Raw genomic sequence first — 22,179 nt, forward strand, 5'->3', positions numbered from 1 at the left:
ATATTTAAACCTAAGACTTATTAAAACACGGGATTTCTCTATTGTTTAGATTATAATTTTCCAAATAAATCGCATCTAAACTTATTATTTGCATTTATATTGTATTGTAGAATAAATCCCAATTTCTTCTCGACAATGAGGTTAGTTACTTCTAGTAGCGTAAATAATGCACCCTATATAGATATCTCTTTCTATTACATTCGTTTTAAGAAATCTCGGTAAATGGAAGCAAACTCGACATTAATGATGCTAAAATACATTTAATTGGAAAGCATTTCTAAGCTTTTGTTCGTCGAGGGTTCTGCTATGCAGTTTTTCCGGATTTTGAAAGGAAAACCTTTAAAATTTTAACGTTGTGTTAGTTGAAACATACCGGAAAAATTTAATGATATGGATATTTTTGTTGCTTAGTCCGCTTTTACTCGACTTTTCTTTTCATAGAAAATGAAATATAGCGGCAGAAGTTAGATGGGACTTGGCAAATAATGTATGCGAAAATGTCGATCTTTTTTCGAGATACTACAGGGGCTAAAATTCGATTTAGTAAATCGAAGCATTATTAATTTTTAAAATAACTTAGTAATTTAGTCAATATCAAGGTTATATAATATGATTAGCAAAAATAAAGTTCAAATTTAGACATACAGTTACATGGACTGGACCTACTATTTCATACATTCATACATAAAAAGGAGAAAGCATCTATTAGGACTAAAGTGAACCAATGGAGATGATCGATTGGTTATCTTGAAAATGGGAATTCAATGTTTCGCAGACATGCAAACGGAAATAGATAACAACATTATAATAAGAAGAGACCTCGATGAAAGAGAGGCCGCTAAATAAAAGGGAGGACCCGATACGTGGAAGCAAAAGGGGTAAAATAGAAGCAATAGTAATAATTAGTAATAATTTATCGAAGAAAAATAAATACCAAAACAATGATCAGTGCATGATCATCACGTGAGCATCTTGGGCGAAATAGGGCGTGGCATCGTTATTGGTCCACATCAGAGGCACCATACAATAACAAAGATAAAAAGTCACGTAGGAGGGGCCTGTGCCGCATTGCTGCAAAAGTCGCTAGATTAGGAACAGCATGTGGCATCGTATTATTGTACTGCAGTGAGATTGTTGTCTGTGGCGTAATTTTTTTAAGCATATCTGACACGGATACAATTGATAACAAGACTGTTGATGCCGTTATTTCCAAAACGGCAAATATTTCGGGAGTATATTCTGAAGTGTCCACCAAATCGGTCGTGAGTACAGAGCTAATCATCAGTGGCCAACCCAAAAAGATATCCATCAAGAAAAAAATTGACCATTCAATTCATGATTTCCACAGGAGCGCCATCAAAAGAATTGTGCACAATTTTTTCTTTCAAAATTAGTTACACTCAGGGGATAAAGTTCTGAGAGTAGTTAAGGATTTGCGGGATTCCAAAAGATCCATATTTTATAATGTATTAAAAGAAATTGGATACCAATACAAAAAACGAGGAAGGAACAGTTTATTATTAGAAAAATCACAAATAATTGTGAGTAGGCGAAAGTACTAAGAACAATTAAGAAATTACTAAAATAGAAAAATGTACTACCTGGATCAAGCATGGGTAAACGCTAGGCATACAAGTATAATATTTAGGTGAACTCTTCCATACAATCCTCAAGGCAAGCATTCTTGGATAAACCGAATTAAAAAAACCATCAGGTAGGTAATATTTCATAAAACTATTTTACAAGTTTTTATTTAGTGACACCTGACTGTATGTATGTGTGTAATCAAATCTAAGAAGTTCATTTTGATTGACATTTACTTATATCATTATATCTTCTCTTCTTATTTGATCAAAGACTATCTCCAAAACTATAGAACATAAATGAATTTCCTTATCTTTATTTATAATTTCTCTGAGCTTCTTCAATTTTTAAGCCTTATTGTGAGTCCTCTAATATTTCATTGAAATAAAAGCTTGTTTATAAATTGATTAGTTTGCTATTGCATATTCATTACAATTCAAGATATTTCAATTAATAGCACATTTTATGTTTGGATGTATACGTACCTGGTTTTATAGAGAAAATTTTATTTTGGGAAAGGGACAGAGACTAATAATTTGTCACATCGGTAAAGAAGATGGTTTTCTGCCAGATGCTTTGTGGATATTTGAATCGAAAAAACGTGGAGACTATCACGTGGAAATGGACGGAGACTCTTTCGAAAACTTTACCGAAGCTTGCAGAGAATTGTTTTGTCGTATTAGACAATGCTTCGTATCACACGAAGAAATTTGAGGAAATTCCAACAATGGCAACAAGGAAAGCAGAGCTTAAAAATTGTTAAAGGGCATAAAAATAAATATAACTCAAAAAACAATTTTATAATTTATATTATTAATCTGCTGTATGAAACCGCAAATTATTTCTTAAGTGCGGTCCTGTTACATGCTCGGCTTTGGCGTTTTCAACTATGATCACGTGCACAATGCGTGAATATGTTTTGCTTCACTATTTTTCTTCGGAGAATCGTTCTAATGTTGCGTTTTTGCTTTTTTTTATATTAACTCAAACATTTCTCTTTTCTAAAAAAAGTGTTATTATTATTTTTACATATTCACCACGGTTTTCATCCCCATATTTTATCATTACTTTTCACAAATCGGTTTCTAAGAATGCGACAAACTTTTTTTTTAGTTTTTCAATGTTTACGTAAAAAGTTACGTGGGCAATAACCATTCTATAAAACGTATTTTTTTGAACAAACACTTATGTATGGACATTTGCATTTGTACAACCTAGAGAAATAAAAAATCACAAACAACATTCTATTTGTCAATGAAATCTTTACGAAAATTATGCTAAAAATGTATGCAAATTTCGAAAATATTCAATTTATTCAAAGACGCTTAGAGCCGTGACTGTGCAATGTCAAACTCTAAAATTTGAAATTTGAAGTTGTTATAAGGGCGCCCATTAGCATGTAAATGAAGCAATTTGCCATTCATGTTATTCTGAACGTGCCTTTGCAAGTTGCTATAATTTTCAGTTCTCTCTGAATCTCTGCTATTATGTTATGATCTCTCTGAACCTTCCGGCAAATTAGAATGATATGCCATTGCCGTAGAATAAAGCGAGATGCATATTTACTGAAAATTTTTCACCATAGAGTCTCCGCTTCATTCACTAAAATATTGTACTTCTTTGTTGTGACTTCATCTTGTTTATACTCAGTCAATATACGTTTCACATTGAGATCTACATCACAGACTTCGCATTTTGGTAACTCAATCCGAGTTATTAATTTTTTACGGGTTAAATTGCTATGTTGGTTGACTATTGCTGATTGTAATGATTACTTGATAAATATATTTACTAAAAAATTTATTGACTGAGAAAGTAAATAATTTCTAGTATGAATTCACGTTTCATGATTTCTGGCAAATTTAGATTCTGGATGACACATTTTTAACTTTATCTATAATCTCTTTGATTGAACGTTCAACGAAATACCCTCTTTCATCTTTCGGTAACTTATTTTAGGGTATATTTCTTCTATATAAAAACCGCTCCTATTACTATCTATCACCTTAAAAAAATTTTAGACGGCTGTTTAAGAGGTAATCGTTTCACATTTTTCTGTTCAGGAGGATGTTCGCGTAGGCCATACTGGTAGGTCGTCCTCTGCAGGAAAGTCCATCGGCTATGTTTGGTTATGGACGGTTTACTGTTCCGGATTTTGAGCTGCTGCTGGTACCTGTCGATTTCGTAGGTAGATAGTCACATCTGGTGATGTCTTGTTCAGCGAATAAGCCGATTTCAGTTGGTCGATCGTTACGCTTTTTTCTTTTCCGGCGAACTTTGATGATGAAAGTTTTTCCCATCGTTGAATTATTTCGTTAGGTCCGTCGTAAGGCATGCCCAACGAGTTTTTTTACACCGTCGTGATATAGAAAAAAGTATTTTGTTGTGACTATAGATCTATAGAAGATGAACGGTGTACGTGTGCCATGTCGCAAGGTTTGATCCTAGGAAGTCGAAACGCCGGCGTAGATCCTTGATAAACTCAGCTGCGCTGGTTCGCTAACCAGGTTAGCCGGCTCTAGGAATTATTGTTTTATTGAGGAAGTTGTCGTGAATGAAAATGTACCTATGTTATGTATTTTGGAATACGACAGCACATGTCCTAATCCCCACACTGTTTTTATTATAACATTCGAATAGAAATTTGGCTGAAGTAACACTACATTTTTTTTCTTAGAGACGCCTCTATTAGTTCTTATATGTAGAAATGTAGAAAGTATTGTGATTTCTCCATTGACATGGATATTCCTGAATAAAATCTTCTCAAAAGGCACAAAACAAGTGTATCAAAAATAGCAGAAATATAAAAAATAAGGAAAGCCGGATTATGAAGAAACTATATTCGCATCCATACAAATTGAGAGGTCATCTATAGATATTAAAATTTTTATGGATCCCTTTGAAAGATTTATAAGACTTAAACCCATTATAGCGTGAAGTAAGGAAACCAAAATTTGCTAAACAAAACAGAAGTGCAGCGAAGTTTTCATATAGGATATCGATTACTTTTTGGCATTAATTAATGAAAAAAAATGTATTTCTAATCAAAAGTTAAAGTAGTATTCTTAGGATGTGAAAATAAGACTGAGGTTATAATTTTTTGACCGATTATGTTAGGTAAGATTGTACTACAGTTTGTATCTATTGGTTGTACATATGAAAAAAATAGAGTCGTGGGCACACCAGTTTTTGCAAGATCTACTCGACAGGCAGACGTGTCTTATGAACACCGAGTTCGCCTGCAGACGCACAAAACTTCAATTTTCAGGACTCATTGAAGTACAAGCCTGTGAAATGAGCTACCACGAGGACCACACCTTCATTATCAATATACACAGACATCTCCACAAGGCAAGCAGCACTCGAGTGTAAAAGGGTTTACCCTCTTGTTTCTGCTTTTAAAATATAAAAAGAACTGATAGATAGAACCAATAGGAATAGGTATATTTTATCACTTATTATGAGCGTTTGGCTTTTTAAATATATAAGAATGTACGAAATATTGTTCAATTAGAATACTAAGTTTGAATATATACAATTAACCTAAATTTCATTTAATAATAAATGAAAATAATATTAGTAGGTACTTTATATTAAAATAAAATTTTTCAATTTCCTGTACTGTAAAATTGTAATTAATTCATACGCTACTGTATTATTTTCTGTAAAATTTCACCCTCTGAACCGTTGCATTCTCCGAGTTAGCGACCAATTATCATATCATTGAAGTACTGGCTCGTTATTGGCCCCCCACTGAGACCGCATAATGGCTACTGATTGGTATATAAATCTCCCCGCTTCCACTTCCCTCTAACTCTAACTTTAACCCCCGTGAAAATACCCTGGGAAATAGAAAAACCTTTCAATTATGTTTATTTTGAATCTGTTGGTGAAAAGGCACGAATTCTCCTCGATGTAAATGTAAATTGGAGAGATTCACGATTTGCTAGCTTATGATGGAAATTTTCAGTTGTGCTTTTATATGGAAATTCTGAAATTGGGAAGTAAAAGCTGAAAACCTGGAATGATTTTATGTACAATAAAACTCTATTAAATCAATTATTTAGAATTATGTGAGAACAATTTGTTTGTTGACTTTATATATAAATACCAAAAGATTTTGTAAATATTCATGAGAAGAAAAGATTCAACCAAAAAAAAAAAACAAAATGTGGACCAGTATAGTCCGGGAGCGGTCAATGCTTCCGTGTGCAATCATAGGGCCAAGGATAAAACAGTGGTATTCTTATGTATTTTGAACCGCTAATCCAAATTTGTTCGGCGTTTTTGCTAAAAACTGGTACGTTTTGTTCAAATCGCAATTGCTTAAACAAATTGTGAACAAATGGTTTTAAGGTGTCTTGTAATTTTTCCGTATATGTATATTCAAAAATTTATAAATTTTTGAAAGTCGAAATATCGATGCTAATAACTTTTGACCAACTGAATATTTTTTAAAATTGAAAAATCTTATTTGTCCTTTGAGCCTTACTTACAAATTGGTATACTTCCATATTAGTGCAAGTTCGGCTTTTGGCACTTATTGCCATTAACAATTAAGCGCTTTCTCAATGTTGTAACGCGTGGTGACATGCCTCGATCACCGCGCGCTGAACGCAGGTGGCTCTGTTCTAGCGCGCATTTTATGTCGTTAATTACTATCTGCCTTAAAAATCATGTGAAAGAATAAATTATTCGATTTTTTTTAATAATTAATCTTATTGAATAATTATTTAATCTACATTAAAATTTTATATCATAGTCAGTATTACAGGTCTACGCACACACTTCTATGTTTTCATTTACTAAAGTTGATATCAAATTTTCATTATTTCATAGTAATCACTAATTATATGAATCGAACAACAAACGTTTCCATTTAATTTTATCGATTGGCTTAAAGAATTTATAAAGTAATAACAATAAAATCAACTTGTAATGTAACAACTAAAAGTTATTGAAAAATAGATATGACACTAGTAGTTCATTTTATGGAAAAAATTATTACATTTAGTTTAAATGCGTTCAGTTACAATCATTCAGATTGTAATTTATTTAGTTGTGTAATGGGAGAGCTTATGTAATGGAATGATATTTTTAATGTTAATGTCAAAGTTTTATTGTTGATCTGTTTTTTAATACAGATAGTAAATTGGCCACATAAAATGCGCGCCAAAACAGATCCGCCTGCTTTCGGCGCGCGTTGATCGAGGCATGCCGCCGCACGCTACAGCGTTGAAAAAGTGCTTAATTGTCAACCGCGAAAAATGCTAAACGCCAGACCTGCACTAATATCGAAGTATACCAATTTGTAGAGTAAGACTCAAAGAACAAATACGATTTTCAATTTTAAAAAATGTTCAGTTGGTCAAAAGTTATTAACATCGAAAGTTAGTAAAAATCGTCAATTTTCAAAAATTTGTGCATTATACGGAAAAATGACAAGAGACCTTATCTTCATAAAATGGGACATGTTTGTATAAAAAATTCTCCAAACCGAAAAAACCATTTGTTCATAATTTGTTTAAACAATTTAAACAAAACATACCTGTTTTTCGCCAAAACATCGGGCATATTTGGATTCAGCGGCTCAAAATACATAAGATTATCACTGTTTTATCCTTGGCCCTATGATTGCCCACGGTAGCATTGACCGCTCCCGGACTAGTACCAAATAATATTATAGACAAAACTGTTGTAAGTAGGGTGAAAATTTACATTACAATTACAATTATTTTTATTGTTATTGTAACCAAAAAAAGGATTTTATTGTTTTCCTAGCTTGAGCACTTTTTGGTGGCAATAAAGCTGAATGAAAATAGGGAAATAGAGCACTTAAGTTTGATGATAAAAAGCCACAAAATCTTCTTCATTGGATGGAATATGCGTTATTAGGATCAACCAATAATATCAATAATAATGTGTTTATTAGTTAAACATACAAAAACCTAAGCAAATTTTGCGGGGCATTGTAATTGTCTACGCGCAGAATTGATGTACACGATAATCCTAGAATCCTAGGGCTTATATATATATATATATATATATATATATATATATATATATATATATATATATCGGCTAAATTAGATTCAACTAAGGGAACTAAAGAAACCTCCAAAGAAATACAGCACGATTTGTATCAGTGCGTGCTTGATGTCTGTCACAAACAAAAAATTAAGCAAATTAATAATACTTTTTGGAACGGGGGATCATGGTGGATGAAATTACAGATATTGTGGCAAAATTTCAAAGAAGTTAGTTTTGAATTTGTTCGCGATAGTGAGTCAAATGAAAGTTTCTAGAACTACTTACTCACTTCCTAAAATGTGTGATGCAGAAACACTTTGTAAAACAATTGTAACTGTTCTTTCCTTTGATACAAAATTCATCTATCAAACTGAATGCACAAAGTTATGATGGAGCAGTAGTAATGAGCGGCTATCATACAGGTTTTTGAGCATTAGTTAAACAAAGTGTCATTCTGCTCACCATTAAAAGTTAGAAATAATGACTTATGAACTATGAAATTAAGTATAGTATATTAGAAAATGAGGATATAGCAAATACAATTACAGCAAAAAGAATACAATGGTACGGACACATTAAAACAATGGAGAAACGGCAGGGTACAAGGAAAATCACAGAATGGAGACCGAGCGAGAAAAGATTGCCTGGTAGATGGGAAGATCAGATTGTGCAAGATATGCAAAATCTGGGAGTACGTGACTGGAACAAACAGATGCAGGACAGTGAAAAATGGCGAACAATAATCGAAGCTGCAAAAATATGTGATAAGCTGTAATTTAATAGGGTAAAATGTGGGCAGACCACCCACAAAAAATATAGGATCAATTCTCAATAGAATGTATAGGCTTGTATATATGTATACATCATTCTGCTCACTCACGTATTGTTATGAAATTTAATTAAATCTAAACTCACTTCCACAAATTCAGAAGTACGTGTACTTTTGGTAAATTCAAAATATATTCCTGGCTTTGTTAATAAATAGCTCTGATACGTGGAAGCCTTAAATTGTCAACAATTCCTCACAATCCATTAGAATTTTCACATGAGGACCATTGATGTTGTGTACGAAAACAGGACATATCTAATTGATGAAATAAGAGAAGATTTCTACAACAAAACTTTATTCTGTATTGCAGTCGCCTCTATTCGCCGTACACTTAATGAACCGTTCTTCAATTAAGATATAATACGTAGATTTTATTACTGGATTTCAGCTTTAGAGTAGTGTACATTGATTCATATTTTTCTTTCTCCAACAATCCGTCATTTCAGCACGGAAGCCGATGAAATTAATGGGAAAGACGATAAACCTTCTATAAGATAAATTTTATTAGAAACATTGTAGAACGCCAACTTTCTTACCGTGCTAGTTATTGTTATATTTATATAATCAACAGATATTGATTATAAATCCCTGTGGATCCTCTCTGTAGGGGTTATTATGAGTACAACGATATCCTAAATATATAAAGTGGTCCAGGCTATCGATACATCGATACGGTAAACCTATAAAATTATTCAAAACCAAACCAACAGACCGTCCTAGTTAAAAATAAATCTAAATTTGGTCTTTTTTGTTCTAAATAAACAAAAAAGATACAAATCAACAATATTTCCTTTTCTTCCCTTGAATTGTTGAATAGTATAGCATGATTCTCTTCATGAATGTTTTGAAATGAAAAGCTGGAGTGTAAACCCAAAATTTCTTCTTATAGTATCCATAACGGTGGAAATGTATTTACCAAACATCCTTCAGTACAGGACGTATATGAACTATTCTGAATTCAAAATTCTATGGTCACCATTATATAGTTACCTTCCCACGTCGACTATGATTAAACTCCAATTATCTAGGGACGTACAAAAAAATCTAAATCGAGCCACCTGGTAAAATAATTGGAATCAAGTAGAGTTATTTATTTTATAATAACTTAAAAATAGAATGGTATTAAAAACCTACCTCGTACTGGAGGTTTTTGAACAAAAATTTATATCATACTGTCCCATTGAAAAAAATTATGAATAACACAATTGTAATGATATTTACGTTGGACAGACATCTTAATATAGATTAAGGAGAAATCAATTCGATGAAAGAAGTAAAACCATGAAATTTCAAATGATTATAACAATTATAACGACATCCGTGAAACAGTATCAAATAAAAGGAAAGAGAATTTCTAGAAATGATTCCATATGCATAATATAGTATCTACTGGTGAAAACTGCATGAAAATCCGTTCAATGGTTTTCAATTTATTCATGTATAAACAAAACAGCAGAAGCAGCATAGATGTATGTTAATTATAGTGTGTTTATTTTCAATAATTCCCACGAAACTCTGACTTATCATATGTCAAAATCTTCTTTATGAATCACTTCATCTACTGGTGAAAACTGCGTGAAAATCTGTTCAATGGTTTTCAATTTATTCATGTATAAACAAAGCAGCAGAAGCAGCATAGATCTATTTTATTAATGTGTCTTTATTTTCACTAAATCCTACGAACACTCTGACTTATCATACATCAAAATCTTTTTTATAAATCACTTCATATACTGGTGAAAACTGTGTGAATATCCGTTTAATGGTTTTCAACTTATTCAAGTATAAATAAAACAGCAGAAGCAGCACAGGTATAGTTTATTGTTGTGTGTTTATTTTCAATAATTCCCACGAAACTGTGATTTATCATTCATGAAAATCTACTTTATGAATCACTTCATCTACTGGTATAAACTGTGTGAAAATCCGTTTAATGGTTTTCAATTTATTCATGTATAAACAAAACAGCAGAAGCAGCATATATCTAGTTTATTATTGTGCGTTTATGTTCACTAGATCCCACGAAACTCTGACTTATCATACATCAAAATTTTCTTTATGAATCACTTCATCTACTTGTGAAAACTGCGTGAAAATCTGTTTAATGGTTTTCAATTTATTCATCTATAAACAAAACAGCAGAAGCAGCATATATCTAGTTTATTATTGTGCGTTTATGTTCACTAGATCCGACGAAACTCTGACTTATCATACATCAAAATTTTCTTTATGAATCACTTCATCTACTTGTGAAAACTGCGTGAAAATCTGTTTAATGGTTTTCAATTTATTCATCTATAAACAAAACAGCAGAAGCAGCATATATCTAGTTTATTATTGTGCGTTTATGTTCACTAGATCCCACGAAACTCTGACTTATCATACATCAAAATTTTCTTTATGAATCACTTCATCTACTTGTGAAAACTGCGTGATAATCTGTTTAATGGTTTTCAATTTATTCATGTATAAACAAAACAGCAGAAGCAGCATATATCTAGTTTATTATTGTGCGTTTATGTTCACTAGATCCCACGAAACTCTGACTTATCATACATCAAAATTTTCTTTATGAATCACTTCATCTACTTGTGAAAACTGCGTGAAAATCTGTTTAATGGTTTTCAATTTATTCTTGTATAAACAAAACATCAGAAGCAGCATATATCTAGTTTATTATTGTGCGTTTATGTTCACTAGATCCGACGAAACTCTGACTTATCATACATCAAAATTTTCTTTATGAATCACTTCATCTACTTGTGAAAACTGCGTGATAATCTGTTTAATGGTTTTCAATTTATTCATGTATAAACAAAACAGCAGAAGCAGCATATATCTAGTTTATTATTGTGCGTTTATGTTCACTAGATCCCACGAAACTCTGACTTATCATACATCAAAATTTTCTTTATGAATCACTTCATCTACTTGTGAAAACTGCGTGAAAATCTGTTTAATGGTTTTCAATTTATTCATGTATAAACAAAACATCAGAAGCAGCATATATCTAGTTTATTATTGTGCGTTTATGTTCACTAGATCCGACGAAACTCTGACTTATACATCAAAATTTTCTTTATGAATCACTTCATCTACTTGTGAAAACTGCGTGAAAATCTGTTTAATGGTTTCCAATTTATTCATGTATAAACAAAACAACAGAAGCAGCATAGATGTATGTTAATTATAGTGTGTTTATTTTCAATAATTCGCACGACACCTCAACTTATTATACATCAAAATTTTCCTTATGAATGCTTTTTTCCAATTGTATACCTCTTCTTTTATACAACCAACGAAGATTATTGTAAAGACTAGGAGAAATTTAGAAATGGGATGGATTTATTATCATACGATACTTTTTATGCTGACGTTCTAATTTATTTTGAAAGTTTTATAACATTGATATAACGACAATATTCCAACACTCATCGCTATACAAAAATTTATTCTCCCTAATACCAAAGAATAATGAGAAATAAACAAAATGAAACACTGCGGGAGACCAATATGATGTCAAGTGGATGTCGGACACAAGGCCATTAAAGTGAGACCATGCATCTTGGATAGAAGAATAAGAGGTGGTCCGCAGGGATCTCCATTGGAGGGCCATTAGAGCATTGACGACGTTTGATTGCTTTTCAATAGTCGAACGATTGGGTTTGTTATGTGGCACGTGCCTCCTTACACAAATCTGATTGTATTATTTGACAGAACATTTCGACAGCAGATTTTCGTTTCCACATTCAAAGACATGAATTTTCTGATACAATATTTTCTTGACCTAAATCTAAAAATATTAATGCTTCAGTCATTTTCAAGAAATAACTTATTAATAAATTTTAACGAAAAATAATTCAAAACAATGAATTATTTCAAAGTGACTTTTTAAATTTATATCTACCTGTCACTGGCTACAATTTTTCACCGACTTTCATAATTGGATAAATTTCAATTCGAGACTATGTAATAGAAACAGTATAAATATATGACATCAAAAACAAAACTTGTAAAAAAACTTCGCAACTCGGTTTTTCTACCGTAAAAAGTTGTGAAATTCATGTAATATCAAGTCGGTTGATTTATTGAGTCCCTACTTATGGGACTTCTGTCTTAAGTTATTACGTAATTACCTAATCTATCTAATCTAAACTAGTTGCGAGACTTGTTTTTTATAGCATTTTGTTTTCATGCGATGGCCAAGTCAATCTATTTTTTTTACGTAATAACTTAAGACAGAAGATCCCTTAAGTGGGGACTGAATAAATTAACAGACTTGATATTACATGTAACTTTTTACGGTAGAAAAACTGGGTTGAACGACTTTGTTTTTTTCACAAGTTTTAGTTTTGATGGCATCTTATTTCTTTTTGTAGATAGACCTCCTTTTTTAACTTTCGAGTACCCTCTACTTCTTTAATACCAACAACGAATTCTCTTAAAGTCCAGTCTCTGTCTTATGAGCTTTTCTTATTTCTGCAGGTGTCTTCCTCTTTTCTTTTTCCGGTACTACTTCTCGAGCTTCAGCTACAGCTTTTCTCAAAGTCCACTCCCTGTCACAATAGGTTTTTCTCGGAGGCTTTGGTGTTACAATTTTTGATAAGTCTGGACGGTAAATGCTTTTTAATCTATTGTATTCACAAATTGACTTAACACTTCCAAAGTCGACATTAATTAGATGTAACCCGCCCAGACTTGTAACTTTGGAATGTGCCATGTAAGCTTGATAGAATATGAATACTTCAAAACCGATGTCCATTAGCGCATTATTGAGAGACCCTGACTTTTGTGCATAGTTATAGCACATCCTATACATATGGCAAACTGCTCGCAATAAACATAGGCTCTAATAATTTCAAAATTAATTTTAACTGGACCTAGCTCGTAAATATGTTATTTATTATTTTTGTATTTTCTGGATCAACCCTTAATTTTGCATTATACCGATAGAACAATTAACATTTATCCATTAATTTTATTTTTTATATATCATATCATAAGTTATTTATGGGACCCTATGTCTGATTGCGTCACTGTGACGACACATTTTCTCTCTTGCACTAATTTTGTTCGCTATTCGTCTCTCTCGCACTAATTAATTTCCCTATACCTATAGTCGTACCGGTCTATTACATCTACTGAACTGAACTTGCAAAAATATTCCGTTTTTCCGTGATTAGTGACTAAACACTAATTGTATTCAAAATTTGAAGCTTCTATGTTTAGTAAAAGTGCCGTAGAGTTTTGATGATCGGTTAGTCAATGAATGACAATATAAAGACTAGTTATAATTCTTAAACTACTGGTTCAAATTGAATGAAATTTGAAATATACCGTGTTTATACAATGCTTGCTGGGTTACTAAAAATATAGACTTCTAGTTTAATCCACAACGAAGTTATAGGGAATCGAAAATGGTCTGACTACTTCGGGAAAATGATGGTACTGCTTTTTTCCCTTGACACTAGAACACAATTTGATAAATATTCTCAATGGAAAAGAAAATAGAACTGATTACTTGACGGAGACCTATTTCTTATGTTTTTAGAAGAATTTTCGAAAAAACATACATATAGTTCTATTATGATAAAAGTATGTTCCCCAGACCTTTATTACAACCATAGCAATTATGAAGCGACATGCTCAAACAAAGAGGAGGATAATGTCAGCATTGGTTGGATTAGCTCATTATCACCTTCATCATATAGATACTATAAAAGCAAATTATTCTCCTTGTTAATTTTGACTAGACTAGATCCTATTCTGCACAAAATAAACGCGATATTCGAAATTGATAGGAAAATTGCCTCACAGTAGAACCCCGATTATCCGGGCCAGTCGGAGCCGAGGCGTAGCCGAATCATCAAAAAACCTTTTTTATTAAATTATTTATTTATACAAAACCATATGGTGAGCAAAGAGTTTTTTGAGCTCTATAATTCCCTTATTTTTTTGAGTTAGAGCACATTGATGTCATGAGTTCCAGACTGTTCTTCAAAATATTGGATAAGTAAATTAAATGCATCTCTTGCTTCTTGATGACTTATTTAGATGGCACCATTATTCTCATAGTCATCACTACTTTTGTCAGAACTATCTGCAGCTCATATATCGTTATCGTAATCTACAATGTGGTACCCTTTCTCTTCGTGATCACAATCTAGTCATTCTCGTATTTTTTCGTTGTCAACTTTCATCAAACCTTTGACTTGCATGGATGTTATTTTCTCCATCAGTAACACGTCAGTATCTTCTCCATCTGATGTATCTTCTAAAGTAATTATTCTATAAAATGCTTTTTAATTTTAGTGGTTTTCCATTCTAATTTTTCCAACAGTTATAGGTATTTCCTATAAAGCCTATAAAGTCTTATAACAACTCGATCCATTGGCTAGGCAATAGAATATTCAGGGGCAAATATGATACGAATAAGTTCCCATCTTCTGATTTTAGTTGCTTTACATCAGGATGTGATGGAGCGTTATCCTATAACTGTACTCGATATAACCAAACCGCCTTTTGATTATAGTAATCAATCGGATTTTTGATTTTTCTAATGACGGATAACTTTAGCATTAACATTAGCACAGTATAATACTATTAAATGCTCTTTGCTTACTTTGAAATCTAAAAAAATTACTCCAATGAAACACTATATATATGAAAATATGTTAAGCTAACATAGCTGTGTGTGTTTTCTCAGGCTTTGCTTTCAATGCCAGAGAAAACACCTTGCCTTTCAATTTATAGCAAAATTGTACCATAGTTTTATTATCAGCACTCAATCTCGTATTCCAAAATATTTTTTTAACCTGTATTGCCAACACGAAGATACCGAGAAGTTTCCTTTAAATTTTAATTGCTCATGAAACTTTGGAGCTGGCTTGGCACACAGAGGTATGTCTGGATACTATAGGTTTCCTTCCGGTATTTTCTGCCAGAGCCATCTAGTCAGCATCATGAAGCTTTCGAATCGGCAAGAATGATGATGAAGTAAAAACAAATGAGTGACTCCCCGAGACAAACGTTTGCAAGGTGCATTCAAGCGCCAACCCGTAGCCAATGGAGTACGGGAATCAGCCGCCTCCGCCCGGATTATGCGCGGACGGATATTCGGATTGTAATATTGTAATAATAGAAATTTTTAACATGGTGCTATCAAGGGACCTCCCAAATCACCAGATTTATCTTTAAATTGCGTATCTATTTTTAGAATTTATTTAAATGTTTATGGTTTTCAAATAGCTACTAATCATGACGTATTATTAGAAACAAAATAAACCAACACTGTGGATGGATTTTGCAGTTGAAAGAGGTGTATTATTTTAACTCTTATTATGATTTTATTTGCAATGGTTTTTCATTTTTATATTGATTTTGTAAAATTATTTATCTTTAGAAATACCTTTTTATTTGTCAGATGATCAAAGAAAGTAATAGAAGATATTATATATTCTTCCTTTTCTTTTTTTCCTTGCTTTGATGTTCCTTGTCTTCAGTCTTTTTCTTTGCCTTTTTTTCCACATGTGTCGCAAGTATTTTCAAACGGAGTATTATTTTTCTGCATCCATTTAAGACAATAAATACCCTCAATCCAATCTTCGATTTTTTCAGTTTTAGTGGTTTACACCACACCTTACACAATCGTATTAAATATCATCTTCTTCAGCCGAATTTTCACTATCCAAATCTATTTTACGTTCTTCTTCAGAAGTTATACAAACGAGGCCTGGCATTATAAATTTTTTCTTCCTTCTCTATTTTTTGTTTTCTCTTCTTTATACTTTCTTTTGAAGTCGGTATTTCTGCTACTTGCTCTGCACGTTATCAATTTCCGGGATTAGACTTAATTCACAAAGAAAGTAAGAAGGAGTTTCGATAGTGTCTATAACAGATTTTGAGGTTCCTGGTTGAGGTCACTTCAACTCACGACCCAATGGTTCTGCGACTTGACTTTTATTAGAAACCTTAAGTTAGGTCCTTTATTTTACTCTTCATAGTTACCGATACTCAATCATAATTATGAATAATGGATGAGCTATATGGATATATTCCAGAAGAGCTGAACCCAGAAGAAACATTCCTTTAAGACGTAGATTTTCCCCAAGATACTTTACTTCCTATCTTCGATAGAACTACTCCAGTTTCATCCATTTTAAAGATGTTGGAAGGCCTAATAAACAATTCTTTATCCTTCAAAACGGTTTCCAAAAGGTTGAAATATCATCCTACATCATTCCGATCCATACCTTTTAAGCGAGCTATAGATATTCCCTCCGATTTACGAATTTTAATATCTTGAATTCTTTCTAAAAATCCAGTCACAAAATCATATCCAGCTTTCCGATTTTCTGTACTGAATTTAAGTTTTAATTTTAATTACTGTGCAAATTCAAACACGATTGTCCGCAGAACGCTCCTGGTTAAGGGAAATCCCACAAACTACATTTTCTGTATATGACGACAGAGTTTCTTTCATTTTTAAAGCCAAATGTAGTACCTAGCTCCAAATGTCCTTTTCTTCAAACGCTTTTCCAAAGTTTCTCTTGGAATGTTTGAATTGCAGCCCTATAGTCTGTCATATTCTCGTTTTTAATGAGATACCGCATTTGGTAGCTGTCCTTGTGTCCAGTTACCATGTATTTTGGCATCTGAAAACAAAAATAAATTAGTTAACAAACATAAATAGTTTAGCCAGATAAGCCTAAAAAATATTGCCATATAAACCAAATCTTTAGGATAAGATTGCCACACAAATAAAAGCACTGAGAAAGTAAAATAATTTAAACGATTTTTAGGTTGTACTAACAATAAAAAAAAGTACAAGATAAAAGTGAAATTAATACAAAATCGATTATGAAATCACGTTCACAACGTTGAAACTAACATGTGCTAACAATTTTTAAGTAAGCAATAAAATACTTGCCTTTTTAATTTTGTTCGGCACAACAATGTGCGATTTTTTTAACTGGTCATCTTAAACGACCTGCCATGTCACCATGGAGACCCTCGAAATAAGCACAAACAAGCTAACCAAGCTAAAATTTCTGTTATCGTTGGCGGTATTCATACTGAATACACTGTTGTTTACCTACAGTCAGGTAAACTCGCGTCATAGTCTCTGAAGACGATAACTTGGTTATTGAAACGCGAGCCAGTGTAATTGTGTTGGTGTAGTGGTGGTGTAAACAGTGTATTCAGTACAAACAAGCTAAAATTAAAACTTGGATTATAATACTTCCTATATATTTTTTATTTCGGTCATAATGTATCTATAAAGATTATATATGCATCATCCCTATTATAGATCAATATATCATTTGCTATTAATAAGAGCATGAAAGATTTCTTCTTATTCTTTTCATACCCTCGAAAGTACCCAAAACAATTTGAGTACTTACACTTTGAGTTAAAGGACAAAAGACGAAAAGAAAAACATAAATGTACAAAAACGAGGTAATTTGAAATGTAACTCGACATCTATCCATCTTTCTACATCCTGAAGATATGATTTAAGAATTTTAGGAGTAAAGTAAGTCCGATACTGTAAACTGATAATCCGTGCAAATTGATGTAAAGAAGCGACTCTGTGACAAATTAGAGCCAATCAGCGCAGCAATTGTGTAGGAAATAAGGCTGCTTTTCAAACAACAACAACCCCTAAGTGTCTGCAATTTCAGTATAAAATCTTTTATAAACGGACTGCATCAACTAATTTAGGTGTTTGGAAACTTGTAATTATTTGTTTTCGAGGATGATGACTCTGTTTGTTTTGGATATTCAGGGTTATAGGAACTGGATTATTATCAGTTGTTTTGTTATGGCGATCATTTGAGTATCTACGCACAAGCATAATAAAAAAATTGGGTTAAATGGAGTATTTACGGAAAAACAAAATGGTGTAGAAATACGTCATGAAAAATAAATTTTCAATTAATAATAACAAGATTAAAAGAGAAAACAATAATTTATAAAATTACTTATTGTTGCAGAATTTGGTATATGGAATCAATTAAAATCGCGACAAATTTTCTATTTGCCCTCAATAAAATTTGCTTAATAAAACAAGATATGTGAAAACCCCAGATTCTAGAGCTCAGAAACCGGATATGTCGACTGATTTATTAATAATAATAAAAATAATTGAAAGAAAAGAAGGAAGTAGAGTAATAGTTAGCATTGAAACAACCTATAAAAACGACAACAAAGGATTCGCCAATTACCTGAAATTAAAACAACATGACATATATATAGTAATAGTGTACCGTCAGCAAAACTAAATGACCATACATGAAGAATACGAGATACGCGAAGACCTAATAGAAGTGGATGATCCGGCAGAACCAGAACCAAAAATAGTAAAGAGATTAAAACAACAATTAAAACAGACAACAAAATCGGAAAGGAACAAAAATGAAGCTCCAAATCGCTGCATAGACTAATTGCAAAATAAATTGAAAAAGAAGCAGTAAACCAAAAGCAGCCATGGGCATGGTTCATATACGCAAACCTCAAGACCAAAACTGAAGGGGTGCCAAGAACAAGCCACAACTTACAAGATAGCTGAAATAATGGAAACTAACACAGACCAAAAATGCAGACTCTGTCATTTAGCGAAGCGATCCATCATATTGTAGCAGGCTATCTTAGCTAAACGAGCATATTTACAAAGACATAATACTAGACCTAATAATAAATGATAAAAAAAGAAGACAATACCTATTGATAGACGTAGTGACCCTATCCGACTACAGTATAACACAAAAAGAAGTAGAGAAGTTGAAGAGAGAAGAGAGAAAAAGAAGAAGAGAATGTGGAATCTTAAAACGAAGGTTATACCTATCATAGGAGCAACACTGGTTAGATGTGCACTCGGTGTTACAAGACCAAAGCAATCTTAGCACAAGCACTAAGTGGAAAATAATAATAATAATATTCCTTGGTATACATTACGTTCAAGAGGGCCAGTGGTTTTGTATAAGATATTGGATTAAGTATAATGTAGTTAACCGGTACTGAACGACTACAATGTAATTTTTAAGTAATGTATACGAGGTTTAGCTATTAAATAACGAGACTAATTACGCAAAAGCGTTTTATTATAAAAATTATTCTACATTCGAATGCTCCCCTTCAATATACTCTCATCCCCTCGCCACACAACTTTCCATACGTTTTTTCGATTGATCCAAGCAATGCTGAAAGTCTTCTTTGGTGAGTGCCTTTAGGAGCTCTGCTGTTTTTTTGCTTTACCGCTTCCATCGACTCAAATCGGATCCCTTTCAAAGTAGATCTTTTTCTAGCATTTCCAGCCTTCCTAGAAAATTTTGAGCAAACCTGTTGATGCAAGAGCTTTTGGTCAGAATTCAGATTTCTTGGCATCAGCTTCCACAGACTTTTGTCAAGTGTAATTCCTCGTATAAAATTTTTCTAACCGTTTTTTTATCGTTTACAGCATCAGCAATCATTCGGGTGCTCATTCAACGATCTTTACGCAAAATTTGGTTGATTTTGGTTACAGAGTGAACTGGGCGCTGGTGATCTTCAGTGCTCTCTCAGCTTTCACTAAAGCGCTTACACCACTCAAAAACACGCGCACGATATAGAGAATTGTCCCCATAGGTCTCTTGCAACAATTTATAGCACTCGGTCGGAGTTTTTTTCAATTTAACGAGAAATTTCAAATTGATACATTGCTCCTGTTTTTTGTCACACATGGTTTTCTACACGAGAAAAAAACACGTTCATTTCAAACTGCTACTGCACAAATACTATAATAGTGATGGAAAAGTGTTTTGGGTCGTGCATAGACAAGATATCTAGAAACCCAACGCACTACTCGTTTTTTACCTTACCCATCTAGGGCGCCCTCTAGACGCGCAGTCTCGTTATTTAATAGCCAGACTTTGTATGCTTCGTATAAAGCCTAAAATTGGATAATGCTAGTTATAAGCAGATATTTGGCGTATTATCCAAATTCTCTGGGAAATACTCCAATAATCCAGTGATTTCTTGCATTATTCACGTAATCCTATATCTAGCCAAGGAGAAATGGCTAAACTAGGCATAGGATACTAATTAAAAGTTAAAACGCAACTGTTTTTAGTTTTCATATGTAGTAGAATATAAAAAAATAATTTTAAAACTCTTCAAACAAACATAAGAAATATCCTCAAGATTAAAAAAATTAAAACAAATTTATATTTTATTCGACTCTGACATAGATTGGCGATTTGTGATTTGCCATAAAGATATCTTTTCATATCTGATACGTCATTAATGTCAATAGGCTTGCTCTAGCCTGATAGTCTAGAACGTTCTTGGAACGATTATTGGAAGCATTTATAGATATTTTCTGCGCAATCTCCGGCTATGCACGGCTCTTGTAACAGTACTTGCTATGAACCAAGTATCGAAAAGACCGTCCCGGAAACTGTTTTCAAACGATACCTAAGTCGGTTGAAACTCAAAACAAGAACACACGTAATCTCTATTGCGCAGTATCATCACCTTACCCAGGACAGTTTTTTTAATGGGTTATAACAAGTCTAATAAGTTTATTTTCGTATACTGTAAATTGGCTCATTCAAAAAATTTGCAAACTCTTAAGAACCTAAAATTACTTAGGTAACCTTTACAACTACATACCGAGACCTTCTTCTCGTACCTCTAATAATAATCCTTTCAATACCACCAACTACACAAATATCAAACCTTGTTATTCGTCGATACTGTAGTGCCGATTTAGATTTGCTTTTTTTGCTACTTGAATAGACACCAAAAACCAAGAGTATTTTTGTTTTATCCAAACGACGTTGGAAAATTTTAGTTTTAACCTCACACATACATTCCCATATATGTAATTTTTTTCTTCATTATTTATTGATTATGAACGATCTGATTTTCATTGCCTCGTTTATACATATGTACAGTTTCTTCAATTGTGTTCTGAATGGCCCCGAGGATTAATAACAGTATATTATGTAAAAAGAGTTGTAAGTAACCAACCCATTATGCACGAAGTGAAAAATTTTATGCATAAATTTCAAGTGTGCATAATGGGCTTACAACTCGTGTAACGTACTATAATTTTTCTACGCCCTTTCATGCATGCTACTTAAGAAAACGTGTCCTATTTTTAAAGAAATTGCATAATGTGCTGACTACATTTAGGGGCATCACTCTTTCAATCCTCAATTTATCTCTCCAATGCTAATAGTTTTTATGTTTTTTAATTGACTACATTTATGTAAATAGACCAAATAAAGTCTTACACAAATAAAAATTTGATTGTAATTTAATTAAACCAAGAAGTTTAAGTTTTCTTCTCTCGCACGTGTATGTTATGAGATCTCATCACGTGCATGCTATTGTTAAATGTCATTTACAAGGAATTAGGCAACGGATTCAAAGATAAATAAGGAAGGAAGAGTCAGAATCTTTAATCTTTTAAAGAAGTCCCTGCAGTGAGCCCTGCTATTCAGTCCGAGTAAATATCTAACAGCTCTCTTTTGTAGTTTAAAGGTTCTCAAATTGAGTCTCACCACAAGTACCCCAGAAGGGAAGGGCAGTTCGAAGCTGTGCGTCGAGTCTTTTAATATATAATGGGAAGGCTCCTTGTAGATAATTGTTTGTTCCATTGGGATTTTGTAAAAGGTTAGGTGGTACGTAGGATGCATCGTGTGTACTTCAGTATTTCATTTAAATCCTCATCAGAGTTCTTCTGAAGGTAT

Source organism: Diorhabda sublineata, chromosome 4 (genome assembly GCF_026230105.1).
Source record: "Diorhabda sublineata isolate icDioSubl1.1 chromosome 4, icDioSubl1.1, whole genome shotgun sequence".
NCBI lineage: Eukaryota > Metazoa > Arthropoda > Insecta > Coleoptera > Chrysomelidae > Diorhabda > Diorhabda sublineata.